We start from the raw sequence: 15,244 nt of genomic DNA on the forward strand, positions 1-15,244 counted from the left end.
AGCTAGAAAAGCAGAAATGTGGCTTTCCAGCCTTAGAATTTCAAAGCCAGCTGAGGAGAGAAATGTATTTTGAAGCTGGGATATAGATTAATAATTAGTGCAGGTAGCATAATGACAAGAAGTATATTGCATGGAAGATAACAGCTGGGACTGGTAGATAGGTTAAATTTAGCACCTGACCCCATCACTTAATAGCTATATGACCTTTGGCAACTTATGCTTCATAAAATAAATTGGCTCCAGGTATAATATGGGAACAACATTAACACCATGAAGTTACTGTGAGAAGTAAATTTGACAATGAAGTAAACTGCTTAGCGTGCTGCCAGGCATAGCAGTATGTAACAAATGTTAACACCTACACATTTTGTTGGCTACACATTTATTGTTCTGTTCTGGGAATCTGTTTTTTCCTGGATCAGTCTTGGGAGGGTTTATGAGTCCAGGAATTTATCCACCTCTTCTAGGTTTTCTATTTTGTGTGCGTAGAGGTGTTCACAGTAGTTTTTGATGGTTATTTTTATTTCTGTGGGGTCAGTATTAACATCCCCTTCATCATTTCTAATTCTGTTTGTTTGGATTTTCTCTCTTCTTTATTAGTCTAGCTAGCAGCCTATCTTATTAATTTTTTCAGAAAATCAACTCCTGGATTTATTGATCTTCAGAACGGTTTTTCATGTCTCATTTTTCCCTCAGTTTATCTCTGATTTTGGTTATTTCTTGTCTTCTGCTGGATTTGAGGTTGATATGTTATTGCTTCTCTAATTCTTTCAGTTGTGATGTTAGGTTATTAATTAAAGATCTTTCTAACTGTTTGGGCATTTAGAAATATGAATTTCCCTCTTAGCACTACTTTAGCCGTATCCTGGAGATTTGGGTATCCTGGGTCTTTATTCTCATTAGTTTCAAATAACTTTTTGATTTCTGCCTTAATTTCATTATTTATCCTAAAGTTATTCAGGAGCATATTGTTAATTTAGATGTAATTGCATGGTTTTGAGCAATTTTCCTAGTCTTGACTTCTACTTTTATTTTGTGGTCTTATAATGTGTTTAATGTAATTCACACAACACATTTGCATTTCAGTTCCTTTGCATTTGCTGAGGATTGTTTTACGTTCAATTATGTGGTAGATTTTAGAATACGTGCCAAGAGGCAATGAGACGAATGTACATTCTGTTGTTGTTTGGTGGAGAGTTCTGTACAGGTCTATCAGATCCATTTGTTCCAAGGTTGAGTTCAGGTTCTGAATATCTTTATTAATTTTCTGGCTTGATGATCTGTCTAACACTGTCAGTGGGGTCTTTAAATCTGTCATTATTATTATGTGGTAGTCTACATCTCTCTAAGAACTTCCTTTATGAATCTAGCTGCTCCTGTGTTAGGTGCATATATATTTAGGATAGTTAGGTCTTCTTGTTGAATTAATCCCTTTACCATTATGTAATTCTTTTATTGATCTTTGTTCATTTAAACTCTTGTTTTGTCTGAAATCAGGATTGCAACTCCTGCTTTTTTTCTGTTTTTGATTTGCTGGTAGATTTCCCTCCATCACTTTACTTTGAGCCTATGGGTGTCATTACATGTGAGATGGATCTCTGGAAGACAGTGTACCATTGGGTCTTGCTTTTTTACCCAGCTTGCCACGCTGTGCCTTTTAACTGGGGCATTTAGACTACTTACATTCAAGCTTAGTGTAGATATGTGTAAATTCGATCCTATCATTGTGTTGTTAGCTGGTTATTCTGGTTTGTGTGGCTGCTTTACAGTGTCACTGTTCTGTGTATTCAAGTATGTTTTCGTATTAGCTGGTAGTGATCTTTCCTTTCTATATTTAGTGTCCTTTCCAAAATCTCTTGTAAAGCAAACTCCTTGAATGTTTGCTTACCTGAAAAGGATCTTATTTCTCCATCACTTAGGAAGCTTAGTTTGGCTGGATATGAAATTTCTGTTTTTATTTAAGAATGCTGAATGTAGGTCCCCAATCTTTTCTGGCTTGCAGGGTTTCTGCTGACAGGTCAACGTTAGCCTGATGTGGTTCCCTTTGTAAGTGACCTGTCCTTTTTCTATAGCTGCCTTTAACATTCTTTCTTTCATTTCAACCTTAGAAAATCTGATAATTACATATATTGGAGATGATCTTGTGTAGAATCTTGCAGGGGTTCTCTGTATTTCCTGAATTTGACTGTTGGCTTCTCTAGCAAGTTTGGAAAGTTTTTCATAGACAATATTCTAAAATACATTTTGCAAGTTGTTTGCTTTCTCCCCTCCCTTTCAACAACGCCAGTGATTCATAGATTTGGCCTGTTTACATAATCCCATAATTCTCAGAGGTTTTGCTCATTCCTCTTCATTCTTATTTATTTTTGCCTGAGGGTCTTATTTCCGAGAACCAGTCTTCACATTCTGAGATTCTTTCCTCAGCTTGGTCTATTCTGTAGTTAATACTTGTGATTGCATTGTGAAATATTTTTATTGTGTTTTTCAGCTTTGTCAGATTCATTAGGTTCTTTTTTATATTGGCTAATTTGTCCTTCAGCTCCTGTATCATTTTATTGTGATTCTTAGTTTCCTTGGATTGAGTTTTGCTGTTCTCCTGAATTTTGATCTTCATTTCTATCCATATTCTGAATTCTATTTTTCTCATTTCAGCCAGCTCAGCCTAGTTAAGAACTCTTGTTGGAGAACTGGTGCAGTTGCTTGGAGGTGATACCACACTCTGGCCATTTGCATTACTAGAGTTCTTACATTGGTTCTTTCTCACCTCTCCATGTGGGTGTTCCTTTAACTGAAGCATAGATTGAGTATAGTCAATAGTCTTTTTTTCTGGATGTTTTCATAGAGTCAATGCTTTTTGCAGGGTCTTTATTTGACTCTCATTGACTTGTTGTCTTTGGTTTCACAGTGGGGTATGTTAGCGAGGTATATTTGGAGTTGGAGCTTTGGGATGTGATCCAGTAGGGGGAGCTTAGGTATACTGGTCTATTGGTAGACTCTTGCTTGGTTGTGTGGCTCCCCTTTCTTTCCTCATAGTTGCAGCTGTGTGCCCTCTCAATGCTCGGAAATTGTGGGCTTCTGTCCCCTTCGACTGCTGGCTGGAGATTGTGGCTTGGAACTCCTGGGCAGCCTGCTGTAGCTCTTGAACAATTTCAGGGTATATGTTCCTTCCTCAACTTGGAGGTAGCAGAGAAAAGGACCTCAGAAGTGGCCATAACCAAGGGTCTTTCACTTGTCTCCTGGGAACTTCACCCTAGAAAGATGCAGGTCAGCAATCATTCAGTGCAATCAGATTAGGATGGAGATTCTGTAGCCCTCGCATTTAAAAAACCAATTTGTAAAAGTAGTCTGTATCTAGTTTACAGTAAGAACTTCAAATTCTGATTACACCTTGGAAAAACATATGCAAACTGATGTTCTTATGTAACAGAAATATACTATTATTGGCCGGGTTTTTTCTACCTAGCTTGTCCTTTTATGTGGCATATTCCTTTAGACAGTTTGTTTACTATGCCATAGTTCTTTATTACAGAAACTAAGAGAGGCAATGAATGAAAAACAAGGTAATGGAGATACTCACAATGAGATTCCAATCATAAGGTAAAATAAACACAGATAACATAGTAAGTCTGAACACTAGGGGCAAAGTCCTTAGTGCTTATTGTTTCTCATGGATACAGAAACTACTTTCTTTGCGGACCAAGGGAGGGTCAGGCTTGGGACTGACATGTACAAACAAACATATACTTAATAGTTTCATCTGGGATCTAAAGCCTGACCCGAGAAAGTCACTACTTAAGCATCATTATTTTAAGATAACTAAGTGAAATCATGGCCACAAAATATTGCTTATACCAATCTGCCAGGGCAAGCTCCTTACTTCTTTCTTAAAACTAATACAATCAATTTTTTATGCTAAAAAGCAGAGGGTATTGCCCTAAAAATAATAGTGGATTTTGAGGTCTTCCTTAACCTTCGTTAGTCCATTTTCTGTTGCTATAACAGAATGCCAAAGACTGGGTAATTTAGAAAGAAGAGACATTTATTTACTTAGCTCGAAGTTCTGGAGGAAGAGAAGTCTAAGATTGGGAAGCTGCATCAGATGAAGGACTCCTTGCTTCATTATCTCATGGCAGAAGGGTAAAAGGGCAAGCAAGCACATGCTAAAGAGACACCAGGAGCCAAACTCACTTTATAACTCCCCCACTCCTGAGACAACAACATTAATCCATCCACAGAAGCTCTGCCCTCATGACTCAATCACCTCCTATTAGGCCCCACCTCTTAACATTGTTGCACTGTGGATTAGGTTTTGAACACATGAACTTTTGGGGGACACATTCAAACCACAGAACTTTCCAATAAGACTAGGTTGACTAGGTCGGGCTCAGTGGCTCCAGCCTGTAATCCCAGCCTTTGGGAGGCTGAGGCAGGTAGATCATGAGGTCAGGAGTTTGAAACCAGCCTGGCCAACATGGTGAAATCTCGTCTCTAATAAAAATACAAAAACTAGCTAGGCACGGTGGCGGGTACCTGTAATCCCAGTACTCGAGAGACTGAGGCAGGAAAATTGCTTGAACCCGGGAGGTGGAGGTTGCAGTGAGCCGAGATCACGCCACTGCCCTCCAGCCTGGGCAACAGAGAGAAACTCTCTCATGCAACAAGCAAACAAAAAAGGGTAAGTTGACTATGTGAGAAACTGTTTGCTTTGGGAAGCACAGAAACCATGGTACCGGGGGGGATATGATATTGGTCAGAAAGTTTTTATATTTTTGAATTATGCTTAATAGAACTGAGAGCTGCCATAGAAGTTGACAATTAACAGAAAATCTGGGTGAAGATTAGCATCTATAAAATAAAAAGAGGATATTGTGACCTCATTCACCTAGTGCTGCAATATTAGAACTACTCGGTATTTCCTGGAGCTTGCAATTTATTTACATAAATAAAAGAAATTATGGTGATACTAAGGTATTATATTATGAAGCTCTTTATTCTCAGGAGGTATTACAGCCCAAACACAGAGAGGCTATAATAGTAAGTAACACCCACAAAATGACAGGGAAGAAAGCTGTGTTTTGGGCATAGCCTTAACTTTGACTTCATGCAGTATTCTCTTTTAAAATCTTGATCGGTTTTGAATTACCAGAGACTCAATATAGGCTATTTAACAATCCAGCATAGCAAACTTTCCAGTCCTGAAAGGTTTAATGGTTATATAACATAGACTTTCTATTTCCATATATTTCCTACAACTCACCAGAGTTCATCATGAAGTTTTGCAAATTGTTTAAAAAGATTCAACTACTAGGTACTAGACTAGAGAGTAGAGTTTCACTGATGCTATTTTCTAATCATGAAAATACATATTGTTTTAGAAGGACATATAGATATCTATATTTCTATATGATGTCTATAATCATGTAATTAAAATTATTAAAAATTTGAGCTTTTTTGGTTTGATCTTTTATGGGATATTCCTTTAGACAGTTTATAAAATATTTAATGAGAGTCTAGAAGTTATCAGGCAATACAGCTATCTCTATCATTTTCAAAGATCTAGAAATCCCTTTTTGCTCCTCCCATCCTTCTCTATCAACATTTGATCCATGGATCAACATTTTCTAATGTAGTTTTTAATGCCTAACAAAATATAACGAATTATCAGAAATGAAATAAATTAACACATATAAAAATTTGCTGTGGTGTATGGCTTATAAATTTGAAGTATATAGTTAAAACCGAAAGCAAGAAACTGGAGTTTGGAAGAAAATAAGAGATGATGGAAAGAAAGAAGGAAAGAGCAAAAAAAGAAGGTGAAGATGTGATGGTACATTTTGTTATCATATGGACTTTGTGCATGATCTTCATTCTGTTCACTATCAGGTTTAGTGTTCTTATAAATATAGTTAGCCAGAATCTGCAGGAAATGGGAATTAAAACAAAATATGGCACAATATTAAAACTGGATGTATAGGAAATTAAGACCTAATTATCATGGACATTTTTGGACTGTGACTTATTTATAAAGCAGTTGTTCTGGGGTAAAAAAGGAGACATAACAAGGCAGTCTGGGATTATGTGCTTCTCAAATTTGTAGGGTTTCTCAAAAGGCCAGGTTGGATTCATGCTCTTCAACCTTTCCTCCCACCAAGATTTATACTGTGCTGAGAGATCCAGTCTTAATGGCCTGTATAGCTCAGGGTGTGATCATTGACTCAAACAGACCTCAATTCAGTTCTCAGTTTTGCAACTTTCCAGCAGTGATCTCAGAGAAGTTTTATTCCTAAACCCTCTGCTACTTTACCTTAAGCAGGGATAATAACAGTACCTACCTCAAGGATTTTTATAGTTAAAATTACACAGTAATTGCATCTGGAAAACACTACTTAGGATTCAATGCAGAAGACATAATTTTTATCATTATTATTATGGAGAGCAGCATCAAATTAGACCTAATGAATCTTTGTATACATTTAGATGCTCTATGTTCCTCAGGTCTCCAAAATAGACAATCACATTTAAAGAGCTCAAAGAGTAGAGCTGGTTTGTGAAGTCAGTGATGTTGTCAGAGTTATAAGGTGCCCCATCACAATATATTCAAATAGTTGGATCTGTTAGCAAAGGGGTGTTGGAATGTACAGCTACTCATATTTCTATGATTGAATTTAAATCCATTCTGCTCTATTCTACTTTACACGGTCTACATTACATGGTCATTTGATGTAAAACTGTACCATTAATAATTTATTTTAGGAGGTATCATTTTTGAAAGTATTAAAGAAAAATTTGTATATTACTTTTTTTTTTTTTGAGACGGAGTCTCGCTCTGTCACCCAGGCTGGAGTGCAGTGGCCGGATCTCAGCTCACTGCAAGCTCTGCCTCCCGGGTTCACGCCATTCTCCTGCCTCAGTCTCCCTAGTAGCTGGGAATACAGGCGCCCACCACCACGCCCAGCTAGTTTTTTTGTATTTTTTAGTAGAGACGGGGTTTCACCGTGTTAGCCAGGATGGTCTCGATCTCCTGACCTCGTGATCCGCCCGTCTCGGCCTCCCAAAGTGCTGGGATTACAGGCTTGAGCCACCGCGCCCGGCCTGTATATTACTTTTAAAGTATTCATTAATCATGACATTACAAAAGTATATTCTTGCAAGTAGTTTAATATCTGAACACACAAAAACTTTTTAAAACACGTTGCATTTACTATAAAATGCCTAAAACTCATGTAGAGCTTTGAGCATACTCTTTTTTCTCTAGTATTCTTTTTCAAGAAGTCTTCATTTTAAACATATTCCTGACTTCAGTAAATTTTCAGGATACAAAATCACTGTACAAAAATCAGTAGCATGTCTCTACACCACTGACATTCAGGCTTAGAGCCAAACCAATAATGCAATCCTACATACAATAGACACAAACACACAGAATAAAATATCTGGAATGTATCTAACCAAGGAGGTGTAAAGAGAACTACACAACATTGCTAAAAGAAATTATAAATGACACACACAAATGGATAAACATTCCATGCTCATGGATTGGAAAAATTGATACCATAAAAATGGCCATACTACCTAAAGCAATTTGCAGATTCAATGCTATTCCTATCAAACTACCAACATCATCATACCCTAAACCTCAGCATCACACAATATCCCCATGTAAGAAACTTGTACATGTACCTCCCGAATCTAAAATAAAAATTGGAAAAAAGCAACCAAACAAAACAAAACGTATTCCCATTTCTGCATTCTTCTTCCACAAAAAGATGTATACATGTATTATAATATATGTATCTATCAATCTTATGGTCTACTCTTTCATTCATATATTATTTTGTCAGCAGGTAATGTCTCTACTATTTCCACTTGAAAATGAGAAAAAGAATCAATGTAAGTAATTTTATCAGAAAATGTTTGAGTCAAAATATATTAAGGTAACTATGGACAAAAATGGATGAAGCTCACTAGAGTGGGAAATGTAATAACTAAATTATTCCCTCTAATTGAATTTTCCTTCTTTTTTTGACTTATAGAACTTTTATTCATCTTTCAAAACACTGTTCCAGTGTCAATTATTTGTGAAGTCTTCTGAAACTTTCTCACACAATTATCTTACTTCCTCTGTATTACTTCCAAGCTTTCATCATCTTCTATTTTTACATGTATAATATATTTACCCTTATTTCTCACAATTCTGAGTTCCTTGGGGATCAGAGGATCATGACACATTCATATTTGTGGCTGGACTATCTAGCAGGGCCTACACCTATAGGTGCTCAACTGTTATTCATTTGGATTGAAACAGTATGAAAAGTACAATTTAACAAAGCAATATATTTCAGGTTTAATATATAGAAAGTACTTTTAAAATTGTAATATTATGTATTTTACGGTGGTAAGTTTATTCACTTGATTTATAAAATTGTCCAAGAAGTATTACTAATATATTATTTTATTCTCAGACAAAATACCCTTTAGTTCTTGAAGAACTAAAAAACCTACCTGTTCTTCATGCCCTGGTCAAGTACAATCTTTCCCAATATCCTTTGTCTAACAAGTCTAGCTAATATTAATCTCACCTTCTCTTCTTTCTCACTACTTGTTTTTATTACATGTTTGACAGTTGATTACATTTAATTACAGTATGATTATATACTTATTTTTTTTTCAAAATGTTTGTAAGATACTTCTTTCCCCAGCTTGTTAAGGGCAGAATCAATGAAATTAATTTTTGTTGGGGGTTAAGGGAGCAAATTCTCTACAGTGTTTATTAAAATTGAGCATAAATTGGGTGTTTAACAAACATTTGCTGGATGGATGAATGCAGTACAGCTAGTGAGATGAATAAAATGAATGTAAGAACTATTTTAAAGAAATACGAGGTTACTTACTATAACAAAAGGCAAAGTATTAGAAGAACTTGGTCTTGTCAGAACACTGTCTGAAAAATCAGTACTGCAGTCAAGAAAAGGTAGCAAGAAAGCTTAAAAAAAGGACATTTTCCATTATGCTGTGCTGCCTCCAGTAATAGAAAAATCCCCAATTAAATCTGCCAGTAAATATAACAACCCCCAAAAAACTTAGAAAGCTGGATAACTTTCTCCATTACCAGTTAGAGTTGTAGATAGAGAATGCTGTTAACATGTATTGAGCACTGCTAGGTGCCAGGGGCTATGTCCTGCTTTATGAAGTAGGCGTTATTATAATATTCATTTCACAGATAAAGAAATCAAAACACAGAGAAGTTAGGTAACATGGCAAAAAATTACACAGCTAACAAATTGTGAGGCAGAAGTTCAATTTGTTGTGGGACAATCAAAGACCAGAGAGACCAAAAAAGGTTCAGGAGAGTCTATCAAGGTCATCACCAGCCCAGCCAGACATATGTCCAGAAAGTCCAAGCCCCAAACAAACGGCTTTTCCTACTCTTAAACATCTTAAGGTGGGAACTACGTGAGTCGGGAAGCAAGTTACAGAAGTGAGAAACAAAGGCAGTTAATCAAGCATTACAACATTTCTTACGTCTTGAGAAAGACATGTCTCGCAACCTAAACTTAACAGTCTTGTGACCCTGCAGCCATGCAGGAACACACTGGCCTGTAATAAACTTGAAGAATTTGGAGTTGGGGAGTATAGATAAGGTCCGTTGTCCACAGAGACAAGACAGCCTGTTAATATTCTCTTTTGAGTGTAAGGCTGGGGATGGGGGGACGGTGTCACACTTTGCAGCAACTTTAAGAGGATTTTAAAATATCTGTTGCTACTACTATTAGTTTACAGTTGATTTCATTAATTCCTTTTTCATTCCCCCCCTTTTGGTGCTCAACACAAATGTAGCTTTTCCATTGTCATCAAGCAGCAATTTGTTAAATTAAGTTTTCCACCAACTCCTCCTTCTGAAGCTAAAAGATAATCCGGTGCTAACCTGTTCTGATAAATGACGTCTCTCATCTGGATCACCTGTAGGGCTAGCAAGTCCAAGGCTCAGGCTATTTCATTGACTATAATTTCCAGAACTGCTGGCAACCTTATGATATGGTTTAACATATAAATAAGAGTACAGTATCCTCATGACCTATCCTGGGCCCAGGTGGCAGGTCCATAGTATTTGATAATTCTTTCAGGGGGGCATTCATTATCTTTCCAGTTCCCCATTTCAATGTCCTTTTTAATGTTAGTATTTAGTTTTTCCACAGTACTTATCTTTATAAACACATTTCTTCTGACTCTTTTTCTGCCTTCATCATAGACTGGACAGCTTAGATTTTCCCCTTGCTGCAGTGGGAGTAGGAAAAAGGATGGCTGTATTTTTCCTAACACACATGCCCCTGTCCATTTATTGGGTAGTAATTGATAAGCCTTCGTTCCACAGATCCAACATAACTCTGCAGGTGCTCTCCAAACAGTTGGAGGATCTAATTGGTACCATGATTGATTTAGTGTTGGGAACGCAAAAAGGGATTAAAATCTGATACAGAGGAATTGTCTGTAAAGCTTCTCCATTGTGTTCTGTTCTCGGATTCTTCAAAATATTGTTGACCTAGGCAAGTTGTTTCCCCTGCCTGGTTCTGAAAGGCCTTGCCCCAGTGGGTGATACAGTATTTTGTGATGATGGGGTTCCTTAATAGCCAAACACTTGGATTTGCATTGAATTTCATAACAAATTCAGGAAAGGTAAAATTGTCTTGTGGCATCAATTCTCTGAAATCCCAGGGCCATTGATCTCCCATATTAGTACCTCCATATACATAACATGAAATAACTCCTAAATTATTAGCAATACTTTCGGCTAGCTGGGCAAGCAGATTTTCAGCTGATAAAGGAGGAATTTGAATTTCTGATACTTCAGGATTAAAGTGTTCGTTGAAAGATTTATAAAACCTCAACTGTTGTATTGGACTAACTTGAATTTGGGTCCTTTGGGTTTTCTTTGTGATGACTAGAGGAATACCAAGTCCTAGGAGAGCTCCCGCCTGATCAAAAGTTAGTAACCCTTTATGCCCTTCAGTCCAGAAAGGCATATTTGGCTTTAGTATTGTCATATTGAGTGGGTTGCACATTCCAGTCGTGCACCCTGTATTCGCCTCTTGGCTGGCAAATAGAGCAACCCCTTCCTGTGTATAGGTGCTGATTAAATTCATGTGTGGCCCACTGATTATCACGATCAGCAGTCTTTTTTGGACTCTCCTATTATGGCCTTGGCAGCTCTGCTGCTGACTCTTTCTTGTCCTAGATTTTTACAGATAGTCTCAATATTATTTAGTCTACTGAGATGTGCAGCTTGGCAGGCATCAAAATGTATGAAGATAGTCCCTTTATGTGAGTAAGGGAATAATTCCATTTCGTTTACAAGTTTACCAACCCCGGTTTCTGTGGGGTTTGTGTATGGTGGCATTAGGGGTTCGCCAATTTGGACTTCAAACCAGAAGTCATAGGACAGGAACACTGGGTCATAACACACTTTGGGCTGCCTGTTTCCAGGATCACAGACTGAGTAACTAGTCTGGTTATAGACACAAGTTTCTGTATGAGTCCCTGTACACTCATAGTAGGTCTGGTATAACACAGTTTTAGTCACACCTTTTCTGGACCAGGCTTCTATCATACAGTGATGACAGTCATCCTGCTCCCCTTTTATAACCATAGGTGAAAGTGTCAGTGGCTTCAGTATTACTAATATGATTAAACTTATACTATGCATGGGCACCCTTCTGGGCAACAAGCTTGGCAGTATTTGCAAAGATAACATGACAGCAAAATAATCAGTACAAGTAGGAGTATAACTATGTTTGTAAATTCAATCCACATTTACTTATCTATCATTGACTTCCTCAGGCTTTGGCTGTGAGTAGACTACTCAGCTTCCGGTTGTGTGACTAGAGCAGGGCTTGATGTTTTCTCAAGCTTCAGTTGTGCGTGGACCAACCAGCTTCTGGTGTGATTGGAGCAGGGCAGCTGTCCTTGTTAGCGGAGGCTTGGTTTCACTACAAAATCAGCCATGTCGGGTGGTCTGGATTTTGTTGACTGGTCCACTGGTCCTGGGCAGTGGCTGCTGCTGGTTTCAGCTGGCTATGATGAACCCAAGGTGTGATATCTGCAACTTTAATAGCAGTGGTGGTAGACAAGATCACAAAATGGGGACTATCCCATAAAGGCCCTAAAGTGGTTAGGTTTCATCATTTGACCTAGACAGAATCTTCAGGTTGGAAGGGATGTACTGCATCTGTGAGGCTAACAGGTATTCTTTTTCTTACCTACCCTTGTATTTCCTGCATGGCATCACCTAAGGCTTGCATTTTCCTTCTTAAGGTTAATTCCTCAATTTCTTTTTTTCTTTTCTTTTTTTTTTTTTGAGACAGAGTCTCGCTCTAATCACCTCTTATCTGAGTTATGATTGCGGGTGGTCGGCTAAACACTCTCTCATAGGGTGAATACCCAGTTAATTTAGCAGGGATGCACCTGACTCAGAGAAGGACCATGGGCAGTACCTGATCCCACCTTAGATAAGTTTCTTGGCAAAACTTCTTTAACAGCTGTTTGAATGTCCGGTTCATTTTTTCAACTTTTCCAGAACTCTGTGGGCGATAAGCTGTATGCAGTTTCCATTTGATTTTTAACATCTGCATTAGCTGTTGTACTATTTTCTGCCACAAATCCTGGACCATTGTCAGATTCTAAAGTTAGACGTAGTCCAAATCTAGGATATCCTTTAGTAAGATCCCGGTTACTTCCCGAGCTTTCTCTGTCCTGGTGGAAAATGCCTCAACCCACCCTGAGAAAGTGCAGACAGACATTAGCATGTACCGGTAGCCTCCAGCTCCAGGCAGCTCGGTAAAGTCCACAAGCAGGTTTTCACAAGGTGTAGCTTCAGTTTCTTGAATCCCTGGGGGCTGTGTTGGCCCCTGCAGTGGCTCACAAATGGTTCGAGTGATGGCCATTTAGACGTGGCACATAGAAATGCCATCCTACAAGAGTCTCTAATGCAATTTTCCCCGTATGCGATCCTTGATGAAACTGCTTTAAGAACTGGGGTGGGGCGGGGGGCGTCTATTGCTTCTGGGATGGCTAGTCTCCCATCGGAGAATTTCCACCAACCTCCTTTCTGGTAACTTCCACTCTCCTGCTCAAGTCACTAACTTCCACTCTGCTGCTCAAACCAAGCCTTTTCAGTAGAGGAGTAGTTAGGGGGTTCTGTAAGGGGAAGCTCCAGTAAAGGCATGGTAAGGGTTTCCTCTTCTTTCTTAGTTACCTCTGTCATTGCAGCTCTTTTGGATTCTCTGTCCATCTTTCTGTTTCCTCTAGCCTTATCACCTCCTTCTCTCTGATGCCCTTTGCAATAGATGACTCCTACTTCTTTTGGAGCCCGTACGGCTTCTAAGAGCTGCTCTATTTCCTTTTGATTTTTCATTTCCTTTCCTTCAGTAGTTAATAACCCTCTTTCTTTATATATGGCTCCATGGGCATGCAAAGTAGCAAAAACATATCTTGAGTCAGTATAGATGTTTACTGATTGTCCTTTTGCCAAGAGCAATGCTCTAGTGAGAGTTATTAGCTCAGCAATTTGGGTCAAAGTTCCGACTGGCAGAGGGTGGGCTTCAGATACTGAGTTCAGTGTTACCACTGCATATCCAGCCCGTCTGACACCTTTAGATACGAAGCTGCTCCCAGCAGTAAAATATTTGACATCTGGGTCTTTTTTATTTATATATTTTTATTATTATTATACTTTAAGTTCTAGGGTACATGTGCATAACATGCAGGTTTGTTACATATGTATACTTGTGCCATGTTGGTGTGCTGCACCCATCAACTCGTCAGCACCCATCAACTCATCATTTACATCAGGTATAACTCCCAATGCAATCCCTCCCCCCTACCCCCCCATGATAGGCCCCGGTGTGTGATGTTCCCCTTCCGGAGTCCAAGTGATCTCATTGTTCAGTTCCCACCTATGAGTGAGAACATGCGGTGTTTGGTTTTCTGTTCTTTTAAGGGCTGGTCGTTTAAGTCTTTTCAGCTTGAGAAAACCTCATCCACTATTTCCACACAACTGTCATACCCTGAGCCAAACAACGGGGACTTTCCATGCTCTACCCATTCTATTGGCAGCAGTGTGGCTGGATTTAGAGTATTCACAATATCCAAGGTTATGCACGGGCTTTCACACAAAAGCCCTTGATATCTTAACATCCTAGGATTAGAAAAACCAGCAATGTCCCCTCTGCTCCATCAGGGTGACGACCGTGTGGGGCACCCGAATTATCAACCTTTGTCCTAATTTGAGCTTGTTTGCACCTTCTGCTAACAGGGCAGTGGCTGCCAATGCCTTGAAAGAGGGTGGCCATCTCATAGCCTCCAAGTCTAGTTAATTGGACTAATAAGCCATGTGCCAATACCATGACCCTAGCATTTGTACCAAGATTCCTTTACTTTCATGAACATACAGGTAAAAAGGCTTTGTCATGTCTGGCAATCCTAATGCCGGGGCCTGGATCAAAGTCTTCTTGATTTCTTTGAAGGCCATGTCCTGCTCTTTTCCCCATAGGAGAGGTTCCTTTTGCCCTTCTTTGTGGCTTCATATAATGGCTTAGCCATGAGCAAGAAATTTAGGGTCCAAATGCAGAAGAACCCTGCTGCCCCTAGGAACTTTCTTATCTGGCACAGGGCAGTTGGAGTAGGAAGCGCACAAACAGCCTGCTTTCATTCACCACCGAGCCATCTTTTCCTTTGGCTTATACAGAAGCCTAAATACTGGACACTTTTAAAGCAGATTTGAGCCTTTTTTCCTGACACTTTATATCCTGCCGTCCACAGCAGGCCCAGAAGGTTTTGGGTTTTTCCCAGGTGCAATTGCTCTTGGCTGGTGGCTTTCTTATACTATGGTCCTGACCATTTTCCTTATTCTCCTTACATTCATCCTTTCAGAGTCCTTTCCTTTTGCACCATGCACATTAATCTTTTTCTAGCCTCGGCCAGCTCTTATATCCCTGTCCAGACTGGCCTTTATCATGAATGCACCCACACCTCCTTGCAAAGTAAGTATCCCTTCCTGTGCGGGCTGCTGCTAGCAAATCTGCCTTTCCTTAAGCTTCCAATTAGCTTCCTTCTTTGCCTCCTGATCTCTTTGCCTCCTGATCTCTTTGCCTCCTGATCTTGGTTAATGTACACCTTCGTAGCCAGTTTAATAAGTGAGTAGCACTCACGCCTGTGGAGCTTCTAATTTCTGCAATTTATGCCTAGTATT

Source organism: Rhinopithecus roxellana, chromosome 2 (assembly GCF_007565055.1).
Source record: "Rhinopithecus roxellana isolate Shanxi Qingling chromosome 2, ASM756505v1, whole genome shotgun sequence".
Lineage (NCBI taxonomy): Eukaryota > Metazoa > Chordata > Mammalia > Primates > Cercopithecidae > Rhinopithecus > Rhinopithecus roxellana.